Source organism: Syngnathus typhle, linkage group LG4 (assembly GCF_033458585.1).
Source record: "Syngnathus typhle isolate RoL2023-S1 ecotype Sweden linkage group LG4, RoL_Styp_1.0, whole genome shotgun sequence".
In the NCBI taxonomy this organism is placed as follows: domain Eukaryota; kingdom Metazoa; phylum Chordata; class Actinopteri; order Syngnathiformes; family Syngnathidae; genus Syngnathus; species Syngnathus typhle.
In genome coordinates, this window is record NC_083741.1 from 6,751,852 (window position 1) to 6,773,452 (window position 21,601).

Genomic DNA, 21,601 nt, shown 5'->3' on the forward strand with positions numbered 1-21,601 from the left:
TGTGGATAAGTTGACCTGATCAGAAAGCTGTCTGGCTTGCGGGATCTTCCACAGGTAAGCCCAGCTGAGAGGACTCCCATTCCCAAGTGGTCCATCTCCTTTGGCCACCCTGTGACACGGCCTTGATGGTGGACTGCTCCTGCTTTGATCTTGAAACCTCTTCCACAACCAAGCTTTTCGTTCCCTCTTTGTGGCCTTGGACCAGAGTCGTGGAGGCTCTTCCCAGCCAAGCCCCACTCTCCTTTCTTGCACCTTGCCAATTATTTCCTGATGTTGAAGCCTGCCGATAGCACCACAAGTGCAATTCTCACAGTACGATCTGAGGATTCTTTTAACTCAAGAACGAACCTGACCTTCTCCTGCTTGTAGCTCAAGATTATGGACTGGATCGGCAGTTGCAGCGCGGTTGCCTCGAACAAGCCCGTTTCAGAGAAGCCTTTCGGTAAACCGAGCCGTTTCCGAATGTAGGAGTTGGCTTAGTATGTCCAGCCTGTTCGTTGTTGAGGATGGAATGTTTCTTCTTTGTTACATTATCAACAAGGCGGTGTAGGACAGCACTAATTTGGGTGCTGTGTGGGGAAACTAGCTATGTGTCTTCCGATTTCAAAGTTTTAATCTTCTGATTGTCACTCATATTTTTTCGCATCTGTTGTGTACAGGCTTCATTACATTATGAACAAAGCTCCGTCGGCCAGCACTAACCTGGATGCTGGTGAAGAAACCAACTAGGTATCCTCCAATTTCACGTCTTAATAGAATGATCAACAAATGGAGAAACGCAGAAGGTCGGTAGTGTGGCCGAGCGGTCTAAGGCGCTGGATTAAGGCTCCAGTCTCTCATGAGGCGTGGGTTCAAATCCCACCACTGCCACTTGTGCATCAATTCAGGTGTTTTCTTCTTGCCCAACTCCTGTCAGTGCAGCTGTGTAAAGTATCAGGACTCAGAAGTGGTAGCCTCTGCTATCCTCTACGCTGTGGTCTGTTGTGCTCCGAGCAGCACAGAGAGGGATAGGAAGAGGCTCAACAAACTGGTTAAGAGGGCGAGCTCTGTGGTGGGCTGCCCTCTTGACACTGTTGAGGAGGTGGGCGAGAGGAGGGTGCTAGCCAGGCTAGCATCCATCAGGAACAACCCCTCTCACCCACTGCATCTGACCTTTGAGAACTTGAGCAGCCCCTTCAGTCAGAGACTCAGACTCCCCCCGTGTAAGAAGGAACGCTACCGCAGCTCCTTCATCCCCACCGCAATTAGGCTGTACAATGACAACCTGTAAACACATCCTTCTGTGCAATACTTTTCCACGTAACGTGCAATTCTTAACCCCAATGTGCAATCTAAGCCCAATGTGCAATATCCTCTGCCACACAATGCATGGATCTATTTCACTTCGATAACCCGTGCACTATTTCTTTTTGTTATTAGCATTACTAAACTTCATACTCTTCATACACTTTACGACACTTTACCACTATTTTATCTTCTTTTTGTAAATATTCATAGCTTATATTTCTAGTTTTACTACAATTGCTGTTATTTTTCCATATTTTTCTTTTTATATTGTATTCTATTTTTTATGCCGGAGGACTACGGTCCAGAAGTCTCTTTTTGCACCTTTATCCCCTAACTTGTACCTTCCTGTAAATCGAGCTGTTGTTACATGCAGTTTCTCACACGTGAGATTAATAAAGTTCCTCTTATCTTATTTTAACAGATTGTTAGAAAAATGTATATATATGTTATCATGCGTTTTCTAATCAATGCCTTACCGCAATATTACTGCAATATATGCTTGCTGTTTGGCCTTGCTGTTTTTATGATGTACCACAGAAGGACAGTTCCTTTCTAACAAAGACCACTTTGTTAGACAACATGCCTCATTGCTGTCCTGCACCCCAGATGAACCTCCAAGTGACCATTAAAGTCAGGGTTTCCCAACTATCTTGATCGTAGGATTAGGTTGGAATGTATATAACCAGTAATAAATAACTTAGCTTGTTGCATCCTACACAATGTCGTAAAACTTCCCTTGCTATGTTTTAACTAGAGGTCAAAGGTTTTTTCTTCTGTATCCAGTCCACTCAAACTCTTCCCAGATGTTCTTATCAGTATGTAAACACCTAGTGATTTTTGCTTACGAGACAAAGCCCACATGCTTTCCTCCTCCCCTTTTAGTGGCTTATGTCTCACACTGTGGGTAGGGCAAATCCAAATAAAAAGAGCGGGAGTGCCTACAGATATTCAGTGTGTGTAGAGATTGTATTAAGTTATCTGTACTGCACTCCTCGCGAGAAAAGACTTAATATACTGTCTCACTTGTGGTTTGTTTGCTGTTGCTCTTCTTAATAGTTATTCAGTCAGCGAAATAAACCTGACACAGATGTAGAAACTGCAGAAGGTCTTTTAAATGATTTTTTAATTTGGAAAAAAAACTCCGCGATATAGTGAACCCGCGATAAACGAAATGTGAAGTAGCGAGGGATCACTGTAATAGGTAAGGACATTGTGTATTTGGACTGAGAATGGTGAAAGAAGTCACATACATGCCTCGCAATCTGTATGCATTGAGGATGGATCAACCTCCACGCAGCACAGCCAACGTGTGGAAAATATTATCCCCACAGCACTTCTTCCCAAAAGTATGACTTAAGAGAATGTCCAAAGCTTTGCAAACTTCACTAAGGTCCAAATAGCAGAGGATGGTTTCGATCCATCGACCTCTGGGTTATGGGCCCAGCACGCTTCCGCTGCGCCACTCTGCTGCATAACACTGGTTACTCATGATGTCCTCCAATTGGCAAACAAGCATTTGGTTCCAGGCTTCATTAGTTTATGATCAAAGCTCAGTCGGGCAGCACTAACGTGGATGCGATCATATGCTATGGTTTAAAAAACAACTAGTCCCTGATCTAACAATTAAGCAGTCTCAAAGAGCTTCACACATACAAAACAAATTGACAATTATTCTCAAAAGCATCCCCTGATCTTAAGCTCCCATTTTAAAGATGAGTCTAATATATTATATAATGGATTAAAATATAAAAATATCAAACATGTATAAATATATTATGTTTTTAAGATTGAGTTGACTGTAAAATGTTTCTGAAGAGATTTTTGAAGGATCAAGCCATTGTGAGTCTCAAATACGGATTGAGGGGGGCCCCGGTGATCCGCGTCCAGGCGAGGGAAAACCAAATCCAATTTTGTTTCTTATCATTAGGGGTTTTTGTGAGCCGTGCTTTATCTGGCCTCTCACCTAGGACCCTTTTGCCATGGGTGACCCTACTAGACACTTCTGTGCTCGACACGGATTGTCCATACTGAACACCATGAGGTGAGAAGTCTATCTGTACAGGCAACGACCGACACTTAAGTTCAACAAAGATTGAAAAAAAGTGTTGTTCCTGATCCTTGGTGTTTATATGACTATGGCTTCTGCATTTTAAATTGAAGTTGAGGATTCTAGGTAGGTAGTGTGGCAGAGCGGTAAAGCACTGAATTAAGCCTTCAGTCTCTCATGAGGAGACATATTCCATGTGAAACGTAATTGACGTGGAGTGGTGGTGATTTCATGCGGAAAGTTCAGCTGTGCAGCGGAGACACCAGCCCTCATGTTCCAGTCCCTTGCCTGAAACTGGAACAGGAGGGCTGGTGTCTCCGCTTCTCCCCCCTTTCCTCACAAACCTAACAGGGAGCTGTTTGGCTGCAGACTGGTTGTTGGAACTCTTTTCTGCTGGTCTCGAGAACTTCGGCCAGCTTCGTCAGGACTGGCGCCGTCTATAGGGTGCCTATGTCAGTGCTCTTTTGCAGCCTGACAGTAGGTGCTGTAGGCTTGCGTTTGGTGCGCTGCAAGAGGGACAGCTCCCTTCCTTGTCAAATCACTGGCGGAGCTTTCTGTGGATAAGTTGACCTGATCAGAAAGCTGTCTGGCTTGCGGCATCTTCCACAGGTAAGCCCAGCTGAGAGGTCTCCCCTTCCCAAGTGGTCCATCTCCTTTGGCCACCCTGTGACACGGCCTTGATGGTGGACTGCTCCTGCTTTGATCTTGAAACCTCTTCCACAACCAAGCTTTTCGTTCCCTCTTTGTGGCCTTGGACCAGAGTCGTGGAGGCTCTTCCCAGCCAAGCCCCACTCTCCTTTCTTGCACCTTGCCAATTATTTCCTGATGTTGAAGCCTGCCGATAGCACCACAAGTGCAATTCTCACAGTACGATCTGAGGATTCTTTTAACTCAAGAACGAACCTGACCTTCTCCTGCTTGTAGCTCAAGATTATGGACTGGATCGGCAGCTGCAGCGCGGTTGCCTCGAACAAGCCCGTTTCAGAGAAGCCTTTCGGTAAACCGAGCCGTTTCCGAATGTAGGAGTTGGCTTAGTATGTCCAGCCTGTTCGTTGTTGAGGATGGAATGTTTCTTCTTTGTTACATTATCAACAAGGCGGTGTAGGACAGCACTAATTTGGGTGCTGTGTGGGGAAACTAGCTATGTGTCTTCCGATTTCAAAGTTTTAATCTTCTGATTGTCACTCATATTTTTTCGCATCTGTTGTGTACAGGCTTCATTACATTATGAACAAAGCTCCGTCGGCCAGCACTAACCTGGATGCTGGTGAAGAAACCAACTAGGTATCCTCCAATTTCACGTCTTAATAGAATGATCAACAAATGGAGAATCTGCAGAAGATCGGTAGTGTGGCCGAGCGGTCTAAGGCGCTGGATTAAGGCTCCAGTCTCTCATGAGGCGTGGGTTCAAATCCCACCACTGCCACTTGTGCATCAATTCAGGTGTTTTCTTCTTGCCCAACTCCTGTCAGTGCAGCTGTGTAAAGTATCAGGACTCAGAAGTGGTAGCCTCTGCTATCCTCTACGCTGTGGTCTGTTGTGCTCCGAGCAGCACAGAGAGGGATAGGAAGAGGCTCAACAAACTGGTTAAGAGGGCGAGCTCTGTGGTGGGCTGCCCTCTTGACACTGTTGAGGAGGTGGGCGAGAGGAGGGTGCTAGCCAGGCTAGCATCCATCAGGAACAACCCCTCTCACCCACTGCATCTGACCTTGGAGAACTTGAGCAGCCCCTTCAGTCAGAGACTCAGACTCCCCCCGTGTATGAAGGAACGCTACCGCAGCTCCTTCATCCCCACCACAATTAGGCTGTACAATGACAACCTGTAAACACATCCTTCTGTGCAATACTTTTCCCCGTAACGTGCAATTCTTAACCCCAATGTGCAATTTAAGCCCGATGTGCAATATCCTCTGCCACACAATGCATGGATCTATTTCACTTCGATAACCCGTGCACTATTTCTTTTTGTTATTAGCATTACTAAACTTCATACTCTTCATACACTTTACGACACTTTACCACTATTTTATCTTCTTTTTGCAAATATTCATAGCTTATATTTTTAGTTTTACTACAATTGCTGTTATTTTTCCATATTTTTCTTTTTATATTGTATTCTATTTTTTATGAAAGGAGGACTACGGTCCAGAAGTCTCTTTTTGCACCTTTATCCCCCAACTTGGACCTTCCTGTAAATCGAGCTGTTGTTACATGCAGTTTCTCACACGTGAGATTAATAAAGTTCCTCTTATCTTATCTTAACAGATGTAGAAACTGCAGAAGGTCTTTTAAATGATATTTTAATTTGGAACTCAATTAATTTGGAATGAGGAGGTGGGCGAGAGGAGGGTGCTAGCCAGGCTATCCGGCCAGTGATGACCGGGTCCCTCGCCTTGGCCTTGCAACCGCAACCCCTGTGGGGACTCCGCTCCCTCGTGCTCGTCGGAACCAACGACTTTCGCCATGCTAGCCCCGTGGTGACCATCTGCACGTGTATCCGACTGGGTGCCCAGGACGCTGCTCACACGTTTGCCTGCTTTGTGATGTTTTTCACCGATTCACGACCACGGTCCATTGGGCGCCGTTGAACTGGACTGCCGTTACACCTGTCTATGGACCCCGTGGAGGCTATTTTGTGTGTTTTGGGGTGTTCTCTTGTATTGAGGGGTGCTGGTTGGCCACAGTTATTTTTTTTCCTTTGTCTTTTAGCTTTGTTTTGCTTCGATGGCTTTTATCTTGAGCACTTTCTGGCTTTCTTTGTGGCGCCGTTGTGTGGCAGCCTTATGAGAGCCTATTGAGTTGCGCTCATGCCATCTGTGTGTCTTTTGTATACCCACTCTGTGGTATGAATACTGCTGGGGCCTGAATTTCCCCACCCCTGGGGATCAATAAATATTCAATCAATCAATCAAAAAAAACTCCGCGATATAGTGAACCCGCGATAAACGAAATGCGAAGTAGCGAGGGATCACTGTAATAGGTAAGGACATTGTGTATTTGGACTGAGAATGGTGAAAGAAGTCACATACATGCCTCGCAATCTGTATGCATTGAGGATGGATCAACCTCCACGCAGCACAGCCAACGTGTGGAAAATATGATCCCCACAGCACTTCTTCTCAAAAGTATGACTTAAGAGAATGTTTGCAAATTCACTAAGGTCCAAATAGCAGAGGATGGTTTCGATCCATCGACCTCTGGGTTATGGGCCCAGCACGCTTCTGCTGCGCAACACAATTTACTCATGATGTCCTCCAATCGGCAAACAAGCATTCGGTTCCAGGCTTCATTAGTTTATGATCAAAGCTCAGTCGGGCAGCACTAACCTGGATGCTATCATATGCTATGGTTTAAAAAACAACTAGTCCCTGATCTAACAATTAAGTCAAGTCAAGTTTATTTATATAGCCCTAAATCACAAGCAGTCTCAAAGGGCTTCACACATACAAAACAAATTGACAATTATTCTCAAAGCATCCCCTGATCTTAAGCTCCCATTTTAAAGTTGAGTTTCATATATTATATAATGGGTTAAAATATAAAAATTGTATAAATATATTATGTTTTTAAGATTGAGTTCACTGTAAAATGTTTCTGAAGAGATTTTTGAAGGATCAAGCCATTGTGAGTCTCAAATACGGATTGAGGGGGGCCCCGGTGATCCGCGTCCAGGCGAGGGAAAACCAAATCCAATTTTGTTTCTTATCATTAGGGGTTTTTGTGAGCCGGGCTTTATCTGGCCCCTCACCTAGGACCCTTTTGCCATGGGTGACCCTACTAGACACTTCTGTGCTCGACACGGATTGTCCATACTGAACACCATGTTCAAACATAAGGGTGTCCCTGTGTGCACTTGGCACCAAGACACCCTAGGCCGCAGTTCGAAGATTGATTTTGTAGTCGTGTCATCGGATTTGCGGCCGCATGTTTTGGACACTCGGGTGAAGAGAGGTGCGGAGCTGTCAACTGATCACCACCTGGTGGTGGGTTGGCTCCGATAGTGGGTATGCCAGCCTCAGTCACGAAGGGAAGACTAGAGTTCCTTTTACAGATGATTTTATTGATCTTCGCCAAAAATATCACCGTAGAACTAACAGAAATAGAAACAACGAAACCATTAGTTCGTACATACATACATATTACACAAATAAACACATTACACACGAATAAAGAGGAACGAACACACCACTTTGCCTGCTTGTGGCTAGGGCTGGGGTTAATCTTCTTGAAAGATGAGTCTTTATATGGATTTAAACACCAGCGTCGGAGTCCGCCATACACTTATACTGATCGCTACAGGACGGGAACCGGAAGTTCGAGCCAAAACTCACGTGACGTAGAACCCCAAATTTTAGACTAATTCTCTACAAAAAATAGAATATATTTACTAATATGGAGATAATAGTGCCATAAACAATGTACACAACTTAAACAATGTACAAACAAAATAACTCAAAATAATTAGTGTAAACCTACATCGATCGCAAGAGCGCCATCCACTGGAATCAGCGAACGCTTCATGCACAAACTTACATCATTTACACTCCCACCATCACACTCTGTGTGATTCTTTAACAATTAACACAAAATAAACTGATTAAACCATGTGGAAATGTCAAATATGTGCTGTGTCTTATTAGTCCTTAGCTTCAAGTAAAAGTATAGTCTTGTGTATTGGTCTTTCCAAAAATGATTTAGTTGTATGTGTTTTGTTATTATCGTGTGTGGTGTCACTAACAAGAAGTTTGACCTTCCTAACTTTGTTGTCAGCTCCTGGAAACACTTCCACCACTTTGGCTAGTTTCCATTGGTTTCTTGGTAGACAATCATCTTGTAGTAATACAATGTCATTTATTTTCATGTCTCTTCGAGTCTTGTTCCACTTTCTTCTCTGTTGTAGGTTCAACAGGTATTCCTTCCTCCACCTGGTCCAGAAAATGTTGGGCAAATATTGAACTCTTTTCCATCTTTTCTGCAGCTAGAGATCTTCTTTGACAAATTCTCCAGGAGGGGGTGAAATTATTGTAGATTTCATTGTCAGTATGTGGTTAGGTGTCAGTGGTTCAGGTTCCACAGGGTCGTTGATACATTCTGCACTCAGTGGTCTGCTATTAACAATTGCCATGGCTTCATACATAAAGGTTCTCAAGGATGAGGTGTCAAGCCTTTGAGCAGTTTGATCCAAAATGGACTTCAAAACATTTCTTATTGTCCTTATTTGTCTCTCCCAGACTCCTCCCATGTGACTTGAAGCAGGTGGGTTGAGAACAAATTTGCAACCTAAGTCTTTGAGCTTTTGTTTACTTGTTTCCATGAGGTTCTGAAACTCATTTTTTACCCACAAAACTAGTGCCTTGATCACAGTGCAGTTGACTTACATCGCCACGTATTACTATGAAGCAGCGTAGAGAATTGATGAAACAATCTGTACTGAGATCATCTAAGACTTCAATGTGAACAGCTCGTGAACACATGCAGGTGAGTAACAGTCCGTATCTTTTCATTTCTTTCTTTCCTTCCTTTATGTAAAATGTGTTAGGGTGGTGCTCACTCTAACTTATTTTGCAAGGACCACACTGGAGTCAAGCAAGTCATTTTAGACACCTGCAGGCGGAGAGTTCACTCGTCGCTGTGCTTACAGCGATGGTCGAATGAAGTCTGACTCAGGCCTCGTCAGGTGCTTATTTATTGAGAGAAACAGAGTGGGGTTGAAAGTGGGGGTGTGGGAACACACAGGATAAGGTGAAGACGGTCCCCTTCTGATCAAAGCATAGCAGGGGACCTTTTACGACGTTCTGTAAACAAAGCAACTTTGATTGCTTCCTCTGCAGCTAGTCAATAAGTTGAAAAGATCTTAGCACTTTGGTAAACTAATTTTGTCTAGACAGGACAAACTAGTTAAATTATTACACGTTACATTCCAACATAATCATACGATGAAGATATTCTCCAAACCCTAACATATCCCTCCTGTTTTATCATATGATTATGTCAACCTCGATCAATCAAACATAAGTAAGAAAATACAATGAAAGCAATAACTTCCAGTGAAGATGAGGTTTTTCCTCAATTCTCCAGTTCAAATTGTGTGTGTAATTTAAAAAAACTGCGGCCAGATTAAATGCAGGAAAAGAGTTACACGGTCCCTCTGCCTTAGGCGACCAGAATGTTATCAATCAAGATAAAAATTGCTCGCGATTGTTCAGTCGTTGGGGGCTTGGCACGCCCACTGGTGGAGGGTGAGCCAGATTCTCACCCCCTTCGCAGATCTGCTCCGTCCGGGGAGAACTTGGGAATGTCTGCTGCGTGGTCGTTGTCTTCAGTGGCTCAGGGTGGACTACCTGGCCACCAAGGGGGAAGAGGATTATTCTGCCTCTGTATGAACTGGGGCGGGGACTGTCGATGGCTGGTCTGGTTCCTTGCAGGAACCCTTCACTGGGGCGCACTGGGACAGATGATACCACGATCCTCCTTTGCCGGCAAGCTGTTTGACGGCATGTGAGATGCGCTCCACAGATTTATAGGGTCCAGTCGACGCAGGCTCCGTCCCCCTCCTTCTTGGGACCTTCAGCCAGAACGTTGGGGTGATCTGGACCTGGATCCGCCACCGAAAGGACAGCACCACGTCCGGAAAACAACAAAAAACAGCACCTTTTCTGCAACCTTTGCATTAGTCATTTGAGATGTTTCTTCTGCTCCTCTCATCACTGTTTTGGTTGCCCTGGTTACAGAGGCGTTGCTACACCAAAGGGAGGGAAGATTGTGTCTGTAGCAACGTTGATTAGCTAAGGAATGTCGTGTGGTGTGAACTAGCACTTCATTGTCGGCCCGTGACCCCCGCAGAGTTTGTCCATCTGTTCTTCTCCAGTTGTTGGCCGAGTAGTCCGCGAGTGAGATCAGATAACTTCAATTGCCGCTTTCCTGTGGAACAATGCAACTAGACCTTTGCTAGACTTTATCTACTTAGCAAATTAACACTCAATAACAATAAGTAACTTGTCCTAAACACTAAAACAAATGTTAAATAAATGTAAGGTAACTGGTATGCAGTTCCTTAAACAAACATTGAGTAAATATAGGATAACTTGTACGCAACTACCTCAAACTGTGTTTAACACTTAACAAAAAAAACAGTTCTGATCTACGAACCAAACCTACAGTTAACTAAAAGGAATGGAGTTTCATTCAACCAAACAAGAACATTTCGCCTACGCAAATAAGCTCTGCTCATTGTTAGTGAAGGCCTCTCACAGGGATCAAAAGACATCCCTGTCACTAAAGAGGAAGAACGTAGATAAAAGGAAAGCCATAAACTCGTAAAGACAAGGCCTACAGGTCTGGCAGGCCAAGGCTTCACTTAAATTATTCCAACATTTCCCTCCTGTTTATCACACATTTGCTAAATTTTTACATTACCAAAAACAACCACTTCTCTTGATTTTCAGTTGTCGGATCACAAGTATGCGCACAAATAAGTTTACACCAAAAAAGGATAAATGTTGCAACATCATCATTCGGAAACACACAGATCTGGGAAAAAGTCTGTAAACTCAAGTGCAAAAATTGCATTATCATCACCGTTATCATCAACATGCTGCCGTTCAGACATTAGGCATACCCGGGCCATCTCGTCGTCCATGGGCGAGATTGCTGTAGTGATAAGACGATTAAAAAGAGCACGGAGACATGGAATACAACAACATCCACACAAAGTGAGTATAGCAGTAATTGAGGACACAAGGGCTTTATACTTCCCAAAAGCAGTCATCCACTTGTGCTCTTTCATCTTCGTGTTGAGAGATCGCAAGTTTGCAATCACCTTCGTCAGGCTCCCATCAGGGGCGGTGTCATTCTGGATGAAGGTGCAGCATTGTTCCCTGAACATTGCGCAGACCCTTCCTTTCCCAGACAACAACATAACAAGAGCATTGCGGTTCTGGATTGACATTAGGGAAGGCATGGCTATCTGTTCGTGCACTGCCTCAAGTCCCGCTTGTGTCCGTTTGCCCAATTTCTGCATGTTGCAATGGATGTAATTTATCCTGTCAACGTTCTTGTTCATCGTCCACCAGCAGCAAATGGAGGACTCCCATCCCGCTTCAATTTGGTCAATTAATTCTTATTAATCAGGAACTCCTCTGGGGACTTTAATTGCATCAATTTCAGTCAGATCATCGTCACCTCTCAAATTTAAAGATATTATGTTTTTGTTTTTTCCAGCTTTTTCCCAGATCTTGGCATGTCGGTACATATATAATTTTGGTTGACTACATTCTCTAAAAGCAATGGTTTCTTTTCTTTTTCTTCCATTCAACGGATATTATATAGAACACTCTGTCGCACATTTCACAATCAGTAAAAAAACTATCCACATTCATTTTCGAGCTATTGATTCCATTCTTTAACATCTACAGCAGTTGTTGACAAACTATTATTTCTTTACATAACGTTTTTGCCACCGTTAAGGCCTTCAGTGTTTATTTTGAAGCCAATTCAATCCATTTTTAGAATGCATCTATTATGACCAGGCATTATAACCCTGTGGACTGTAAGCACATGTTAAACAAGCTCTACAATTTTTTTTTTTATAAACTTTTGAATATGAATCAAATTCATATGTTGTATAAAGCTGACTGAACTGCCCTTCCATCCCCCCTGTTGAGCCAGGTGTCAACGGCACGTGACAACCCCATGGCTCAATACAGCTGCCCATTTGTATCGTTTCCTTTCCTTTCTCAACGTAACAACCCAATCCACCAATCGAATAAAAAAAAAAAAAAAAAATAAACAAAATAACTGCTGGTAAAATAATATAATAGTTAACTGTTGTAGTTTCATAACTTTAACTAACTCAATCGCTCTCTCATTCTCAAATTTTAAATTTAGCTTTGAAATGTCGGTATTTCATAATTGTACATCATTCAATCCCAGAAAGCAAGTTCTTACCATCTCTCAAATTTTGTTTAATCAAAGCTAGGCATTAAAGGAGCGTGGACCAGTTTCTGCCCATAAACAAATTGCTCGCTTTTCTATTTTTCCTTCCTATCTTAACAAATTCGGTTTTGTCTTGCGGTGCAAATCAGATAGACTACAGATAAATAAATTCTTTAGTGCACCTATATTAACGAATTTCATCCTTTTAACACATAACACAACACACAGACAACACAAAAACAGCAGAGACACAGCTCACAAACAACACCAAAAAACAACGCTGCGCAGACGTCATCCTCTATTTTGACGTGTTGGTTATACTTTTTCTTTTTCTTTTTTCTTTCCTCAGTGCCTTTTATCCTTCGTGCAACTATTGTCACACCTTCCCTAGGCATCACCCTGCTTCAATATCACTTGCCACCACGCACTCAGCACACCCCTGGAGTGGGTACGACCCTACTCCGCGCGCAGCCACAGCAAGGGAAGCAAGAGGGGGGGGGCCCGGCATTTTCATACTGATTTATTCCAGCCTGGCCAGTACTGGGACAAACCAATGCCGTCGTCCCCCATCCCCCGCCAACCCAGCAAACAGCTACCCGCAGAGTCCAGAGCCCCACACCTACATCAGTCCCCCCCACAATCAAATTACAATATCAATCACCACAGGAGCCGGCTCCTACACCCTTTTCACACCACAATACCACACTCCCCCCTCCACAGTCCAGCCTAAGTGGAGACAATGGAAGGCAGGAAGGCACAGGTGAGACACCGTAGGAGCAAGATCCAGCAGTCCTCCCAGTAACCAATTACAACAGACAACAAAAGCACAAATCACTTATGTCTGTTTGGGAGGATCACAACAGCCAAACGTTACAAATGACAAACCACAAGACGCAGGTCTCGGAACCACATCGACGACCGCCAAACGCAAATGCCGGGTCAAGGACTGTTCTTCGTCTGTTCTTTGCAACTCTTGTCAAAAGCAACCTTTATTTTTCTTTCGTTTGTATTTGCTCGGGTTTTTTATTTCCCTTCCTAGCATCTAACTTACTCAAACTAATTCTTCCTTCAAAGTCGCTCAACTACTCGCCCATAGCAGTCTCCAACAACTTCAACCATTCAACCTGTATTTTCCCTTCAGTCGGGCATTCAGTCATCAATGCTCATTTGCATCTCACACACAGTCTCCAAAAAGGAGTCTTTCCATCACATTGGTCCCAATTCATCCAAGCACTCCACACAACATTCACATACCATTTTCAATTCAAGGTTCCTGATAGAACAATCCACTAATCCCCCAAAAAAACTCAATACAATAAAAACGGCTGGCAAATTAATTAAATTAAGTTTTTTCTTTGTTTTCAAATTTAAAGAACTCAATCTCTCAGATTCAGCTTGCATATAGAAGATCGTATAATCTTACAACACAACCAATCAATAATTTCTATTAAATGTAGCATACAATGTCTCTGTATTAGCATGAGCGGTCAAAAAGGGGGGGGGAGCTTGACATGTTGAAAATTTGGCTTTTCCTCTGCCTCTTCCTCCACCCTTTGATTGGTATTGTTTTGCACGACGACACGCTCTCGCCAAGTGGCCCCGTTTCCCACAGTTCCAACAGTCCAAATTTGAGCTGGAGTTTGAATTGAATGGCGGCCTGCCGCCTTGTTGGTCTCTAATGCAGGTTTAAATTGACCTTCCACCAAATTCTCTTTGCAGTCAGTTTATCCTACCAGTCGCACTCTCTCAACCACACAACATTCATGCAAACAGCTTGGAACAACGGACAAAAAAAAGAATCCACGCCCTTCTTCACTTAAGAAAAAGAAGCTCTGTTCTTGTTCTTAGCCCGTTCCTTCCACTGGGACTTGAAACCCAGCTGTTTCATAGCTTGGAAACACCAAAGCCGTATCTCATAGCTTGGAAACACCAAAGCCGTATCTCATAGCTAGGACAAACCAAAGCCGTATCTCATAGCTCGGACAAACCAAAGCCGTATCTCATAGCTCGGACAAACCTAAGCCGTATCTGCGCTTTTTTCCATGACTTACTCGTCTCCTCGGTCCGCTGCAATGTGGGACCCCGTCAAACCACCTCTGACAGACGAAGGCAGACCTAAGATGCTGGCCCAGCGAAGAAATTCTCTTCCCAGGACTTTCTTTTCCAGGTCCCCATAAAGGACGCTGGCTTGTCGACAATGCAGCACGTCCTCCTCCGTCAGCCAGATGGCGGGTATGAGGGTCCCGGGTTTCGGCACCAAAAATGTTAGGGTGGTGTTCACTCTAACTTATTTTGCAAGGACCACACTGGAGACAAGTTAGTCGTTTTAGACACCTGCAGGCGGAGAGTTCACTCGTCGCTGTGCTCTCAGCGATAGTCGAATGAAATCTGACTCAGGCCTCGTCAGGCGCTTATTTATTGAGAGAAACAAAGTGGGGTTGCAAGTGGGGGTTTGAGAATACACAGGTTGGGGTGAAGCAGCCGGTCCCTGCTGATCAAAGCATAGCAGGGGACCTTTTACGACGTTCTGTAAACAAAGCAACTTTGATTGCTTCCTCTGCAGCTAGTCAATAAGTTGAAAAGATCTTAGCACTTTGGTAAACTAATTTTGTCTAGACAGGACAAACTAGTTAAATTATTACAGGTTACATTCCAACATAATCATACGATGAAGATATTCTCCAAACCCTAACAAAATGGTCCGAAACAATCCATACCAGTTGTAGAAACTGGATGTCCTCTCAGTTTAGATCTTTGAAGTTGAAGCTTTAATAACTTTCATTCACAGTTACAGGTAGTACAACATTGACTCCTCGCTCGTCCTGTTCAACTACGACTCTCGGTCCCACTGTTTAACGCCCTCTTAAAGGGGTAGCGTCTAATTATCACGACACTACACCAGTGTACACAAATGGAGGTGTAGCTTCCAACCTTTCTGGAGGTAGGTTTGCCATACTTTGTTCTTGATTACATCTTCGGAATTTTCTGCATTTCACACATTTGTGAATGAATGATGACACACTACTACTGCAGCCAATAATCCATATTCCATTGGCCCGTATTTCATTAAGAGTTATTCCACGGCCTTGATGATGAATCTTTTCATGGAAATGCTTAATGAGTAAGTTTGACACATGGTGTTCCTTTGGAAGGATAGCAGGATGTTTGACATTTGGATGTAGTGATGCACCAGTTAGTCGTCCTCCTACTCTCAAGACATCTTACTTGTCAATGAAGGGACTTAACTTGTGAAGGTTAGTTTGTGCTGTCTGAACTTCACCCTTCCGTTTCAGTGACTTGATTTCTTTGCTGAATGCTTCATTTTGTACAGTTCGAATTATGAATTCTTCTGCATCCTTTCTCTCTTCCAAAGTACTCGTTTCATGTGACATTTTTGTCTTGCTCTTTACACACTTTGCCAAGCGTTTGTGTCTTGCTATGGCCCTTACCAATCTTTTCCAATCTGAAAGGTTTTGCATTCTTTTGATAAATGAATTCTCTTCTTTTGCTTCTACTTTGAAAACGTGTGACATTTTTAGTTCTGGGTCTTTACTGTCAATATCTTTGAATTTGTCTTGGTCTTTTGGAAGTTCCTTTTGCCATAGAAAATTCGGCCCAGTGAACCAATTTGATTCTTTGGGTTCCTTGGTCATAACTCCTCGAGACGCATGACCAGCGGGATTTTGTTCAGAGGGAACATATCGCCTAGATCTTTAATGCCTTTGTCTATATCAGCAACGCTGGCATTATCCATAAATTGCTTTAACTCATTTTGTTTTCTTGTGCAAAAACTCAGTTTTCCCTTTCGGGTTGCAATGTGCTGCCTCAACAGCTGTTCAGCCATGATTTGCACATTAACATCCTCTGTGTGAGAACGAGCAACTTCAACTTCAGGTGACCCAGACCGAGACATCTTCCAACAATTTCAATTGAAGTGATGATAACACCGGAAATTCCACTTAAATGCAAGGATGTGTTCCAAAATCCAGTATGTCCAAGTGTGTGGCTACACACAATTCAAATAAATCCACATCCCATTGTCAAACAAATCCTATTTCAAGTTGGGTTTCCATGTTTTAAGCACTTCATGAAAGTTTTTTACTTATTTGTGAGTGTCAGTTTCTACAAAGAAGTTCCTGCAACCTAAACCTACGTCAGATTCAAAGCTTCCATTTAAAACCAAAGGTAGTTTTGTAACTGCTGTGGCAAATACTTCCGCCTCGGCCAAAAATGATGTCCCCAAGCAACAATCTGCTAATAACAAGTCTCCTGTTACAAGCAGTTGTGCGATTTGTAATGAAACGCATTCATTGACTTCATGTAAAGAGTTGCTCTCTAAGACACATGAAGAGCGTGTTGATATTTTGAAGAGAAAAGGTGTCTGTTTTGGCTGTTTGGTAAAGGGCCACTTGAGCAAAGATTGTAAACGGCGCCTTACTTGTTCTGTGTGTTCTAAAAGGCATCCAGACATACTGCATATTCAAAGGACAGCTGATGGAATCACAGACCACAAGGGGAACCCCAGTGGATCTGAGATGGCAATAAATAGTGGATTGGTCTCACTGGAAAATGGAAACATTGGATCCAGTGACGATCACTGCACCTTAGCTATTGTACCCGTTCAAGTGAAGCTGAGTAAGTCCAACCATGTTGTCCAGACGTATGCATTCCTTGATCCAGGCAGCTCCGCCACATTTTGCACTGAGAGTCTCCGACGACGTCTAAATGCAAGAGGAAGAAATCACAGGATCCTTTTGCGAACTATGGGTCAAGAGAAACCCACCGACAGCATCGTCGTCAGCGGCTTAGAAGTAAGCAGTCTGGAAGGGAAATTGTTCTATGGACTGCCTGATGTTTACACACAGAAAGAAATCCCAGTCAGCAAAGGCCACATACCAAAACAGAAGGATGTGAAGAAATGGCCACACTTGAAGGATGTATTTCTGCCTACCATTGATGCTGACATCGATCTCTTGATTGGAACAAATGTGCCCAAACTCATGGAGCCATGGAGGGTGATTAATAGTAACGGCAATGGACCTTTTGCAACCAAAACCCTGCTGGGCTGGGTTGTCAGTGGTCTCCTCCATGATGAGCACACAAGTCTGAGTAAGCAAGGCAAGACATATGTTTACACCAATAGGATTTCTGTGGAAATTGTACGTGACCTTCTGGTGCAGCAACTCAACCATGACTTTCCGGAGAGTACATATGAAAAGGAAGAAATGTCTCAAGAGGATCTGAGATTTCTAAACATAATGAACACCTCAGTCAAAGTACAAGATGGACACTACCAATTGCCGCTGCCATTTAAAGGACATCCCAGAATGCCCAACAACCGTATGATGGCAGCACAGAGGGCTGAGCCTTTGAGGCGCAAGTTTGGAAGGAACACCATTTTTTGGGAAGAATACACATTGTTCATGAACACCATGGTGAAATGTGGACATGCTGAACTCGTCCCAAACCAGGAAGAGCCACAGAATGGCAAAGGCTGGTACATACCCCACCATGGAGTACGTCATCCCAAAAAAGGAAACTTGCGAGTGGTTTTTGATTGCTCCGCATCTTACCAAGGAACATCTCTCAACAATGAACTCTTGAAGGGCCCAAATCTTGCAAACTCCTTAATTGGTGTCCTGCTACGTTTCTGCCACGGGAATGTAGCCATACTGGCAGATGTGGAGAAGATGTATCATCAGGTAAAGATACCACCAGAGCATGTTGACTTTTTGCGCTTCTTGTGGTGGGAGGATGGCAACACGTCTCAGCCTCTCATGCAATACAGGATGACAGTGCACATCTTTGGCGCAACATCATCAGCCAGTTGTGCCAGTTATGCCTTAAAGAGGACAGCTGAGGATAACAAAGGAAGCTTTTCAGCTGAAGCAGTGAACACAGTCCTCAACAACTTCTATGTTGATGATTTGCTGAAGTCTGTGGATACAGAGACCAATGCCATTCAACTGTGCAAGGAGTTGAAAGCTCTGTGTGCAGCAGGAGGTTTCAATCTCACCAAGTGGTCCAGTAACAGCCGAAACGTCTTGGTCCACATTCCTGAATGTGAAAGGGCTAAGGGAGTGAAGGACTTGGACCTAGACCTGGACGACCTGCCACTAGAAAGGACCCTTGGTGTGCACTGGAGTGCAGAAGATGATGTCTTCAAATTCCACGTGGCTCTCAAAGAGCAACCATGCACCAGGCGAGGCATCCTGTCCACGGTTAGTTCAATCTATGACCCGCTAGGATTTCTTGCCCCAGTGACTTTCCCAGCAAAACATCTGTTGCAGGAACTTTGCAAGCTGAACCTTACCTGGGACGAAGACATACCGAACACTCATGCACAATCCTGGAAACGTTGGCTGCATAGCCTTCGGACTCTTACAGCCTTCAACATCACCCGCAGTTTCAAACCAAAGAACTTTGGAAAAGTTGAACATGCACAATTTCACCACTTTTGCGATGCAAGTGAAGTAGGATATGGCATGGTGACGTATCTGAGGTTGGTCAGCAGTAAGGAGCAGGTACATGTGAAGTTTGTGATAGGGAAATCAAGAGTGGCACCGTTGAAATTTATGACAATCCCATGTCTGGAGCTGACTGCTGCAGTGCTGGCAGTTCGTGTAGAAGGGATGCTCGTAGAGGAATTAAAAATGGACTTGGAACCAGCCGTGTTTTGGACAGACAGTACGACAGTGTTGAAATACATAAAGAATGACAATAGACGATTTCACACATTTGTTGCAAATCGTGTAAATACAATCAGAAGCAGGTCTGATGTATTACAGTGGAAACACATTCCTGGAAAATTGAACCCAGCAGACTATGCATCCCGCGGATTAAACACTGCAGACTTTCTGAAAGGCAACAACTGGATCAATGGTCCCAAATTCCTGAAAGACTTAACCCAGCACTGGCCCAACGTACCTGTCGACCTTGCTATTCCTCCAGATGACTCAGAATTGAGAAGAGAAGTTCAAGTACATGCCACGTTAGCCAGTACCCATGATCCAACTAGTGTGTTGCTGAATTACTTCTCCACTTGGAATAAACAATTGTGTCCCCTGCAGGCGGAACTTTGCACGTGCAGGTGAACAAAAGATGGCCGATCTGCCAATTGATCGTTTGACCCCTGACCTCCCTCCATTCTCACATGTTGGAGTGGATTACTTTGGACCAATAGAGGTGAGAAGAGGGCGTGGCATGGCAAAACGTTATGGCGTGCTATTTACTTGCCTGACTACTAGAGCAGTCCATTTGGAAGTAGCACACTCATTGGATACAGACTCTTGCGTGAATGCGTTTAGGCGCTTCATAGCCAGAAGAGGCCAAGTGAAAGAATTAAGGTCGGACAATGGAACTAACTTGATCTCTGCTGAAAAGGAGCTACGGGAAGCACTGAAACGATGGAACATGGATCAAATTGAGCGTAGTCTTATCCAGAAAGGTGTCAAGTGGACGTTCAATCCTCCAGCTGGTGCACACCATGGAGGCATCTGGGAGCGCATAATAAGAATGGTGAAAAGGATATTATCCTCCATCACAAACCAGCAGTCTTTGGATGATGAAGGTTTAGTAACAGTAATGTGCGAGGTTGAATCCATCCTGAACAGCCGTCCTTTGACAACCGTTTCCAGTGACCCTAATGACTTGGAACCACTGACGCCTAATCACCTACTGCAGCTAAAGGTCCAGCCCGTGCTTCCACCAGGAACATTCAAACAGGAAGACTTGTACGCCCGAAGGCGATGGCGGCAAACACAGTATATCGCAGATCTTTTCTGGACACGGTGGATACGGGAATATGTTCCACTCATGCAAGAACGATCCAAATGGTCCCGCATCAGGCCCAACTTTGGTGTGGGAGACATTGTTGTGATAGCTGATCCTACAGCACCGCGAGGCTCATGGGTGATCGGAAGAGTAATCGAAGCCATAGCAGATTACAAGGGCCTTGTTCGTTCTGTGAGACTGCAAACAAGAACCAACCAGCTCTTACGGCCCATCAGCAAGATCTACCTGTTGGTAAAAGCCAACAACCAACATTGAACAAAGACTGCGCATGTGCTTACATTTGCATCACATTCATACACTGATACTTGCACACATTTGTAGTATAAGTGGACGTAAAATTTAAAATTAGAATTAAGAAATTAACATTGTTTATTTTTTGAAAATTGCCCCCATTGTGAATATTTTGTTATAGCCACACGTGGTAGCTATAAGGGGCCGGATATGTTGGAGCCAATTTAGTTACCTTAGATTAAATTCTTACTTTTGTTTAAGATTCGCTGGCCTTGGGCCATGGACCGTTATTTGACAAAGCATTTGGTCACCTGATCAGTCACCTGATCAGGGAAATAAATAGGCTGCTCCCACTTGGTAGTTAGTCTCAGTTAGACAAGGAAGGAAGACAGTAGTGACATAGTTTTTTACCGCTAAAAAGCCCGCTTCAAGCTACTTCAAGTTTGCCCCAGGCTTGTAGCTCTTGGAATTTAGGAACCAAACTTTAGTTTACTTCTTTGAACCCTTTATGTTGAAACCTTAGTTGATTTACAAACGATTTGGATTTGTACCTGTGTGCCACCTGTTTGCCTGCCTGCCATTCCCTCTCCCCCCTATCCTTGCTTGGCCTACCACCTTTGCCTGCCTGCCATCGCCTCTCTACCTCGGCCTGCATGCCTGCTTGCCTCCATTTGGACATTCTACCTCCACCTTCAAAAGGGTATGAGCAACAGCTGTACACAGTGTTTTAAGATAAGCGTGTGACAAGAACTATACAACATCTAACCTTTGAAACTGACACTCACATCGCCATTGACTTGGTTCAGTACTTGATCTGATTCTTTGAATGCGATTTGCTACAAATACATGGAATCGTCTTGCGTCACTGTTAATGTAACCAAGAACGACCTTGGAGTCAGTCCAAAAGTATTCTTGGAGGTCTTCAATCTCTAACTCTCTCTTCAGGAAGCAAGCTGTTCTTGTAGCCACTACCGCAGCAGAGAGCTCAAGCCTTGGAATTGTTGTCACTTTTGTTGGAGCAACTCTTGCCTTGCCCATCACAAGAGTACAGTGAACTTCTCCGGATGTGGTTACAGCTCTAAGGTATGAGCATACTCCATACCCCGAAGTACTAGCATCAGAAGAACTGTGCAATTGATACTGTTGAATGTCTTTGAATGTTGCAGGTACATAGCAACGTGGTATCTTTATTGAAAATAGGTTGACGAGGTCTTGTAGCCAGGCTTCCCAGTGCGGCTTAAGGTCATCTGGAAGCGGTTCATCCCAGTCTAACTTGTCTTGGCACATCCTTTGAAGAATTCTACTTCC

At 43.9% G+C, this 21,601-nt stretch overlaps 3 non-coding genes across 3 annotated transcripts; 2 read left to right on the top strand and 1 right to left on the bottom strand.

The window, feature by feature from the left end:
- Nucleotides 1-788: 788 nt before the first annotated feature.
- Nucleotides 789-870, top strand: trnal-aag (transfer RNA leucine (anticodon AAG)). The gene has a single exon. It is a non-coding gene; the product is annotated as a tRNA-Leu (tRNA).
- Nucleotides 871-2,684: 1,814 nt separating this feature from the next.
- On the bottom strand, nt 2,685-2,756 carry trnam-cau (transfer RNA methionine (anticodon CAU)). The gene has a single exon. It is a non-coding gene; the product is annotated as a tRNA-Met (tRNA).
- Nucleotides 2,757-4,678: 1,922 nt separating this feature from the next.
- On the top strand, nt 4,679-4,760 carry trnal-aag (transfer RNA leucine (anticodon AAG)). The gene has a single exon. It is a non-coding gene; the product is annotated as a tRNA-Leu (tRNA).
- Nucleotides 4,761-21,601: the final 16,841 nt, after the last annotated feature.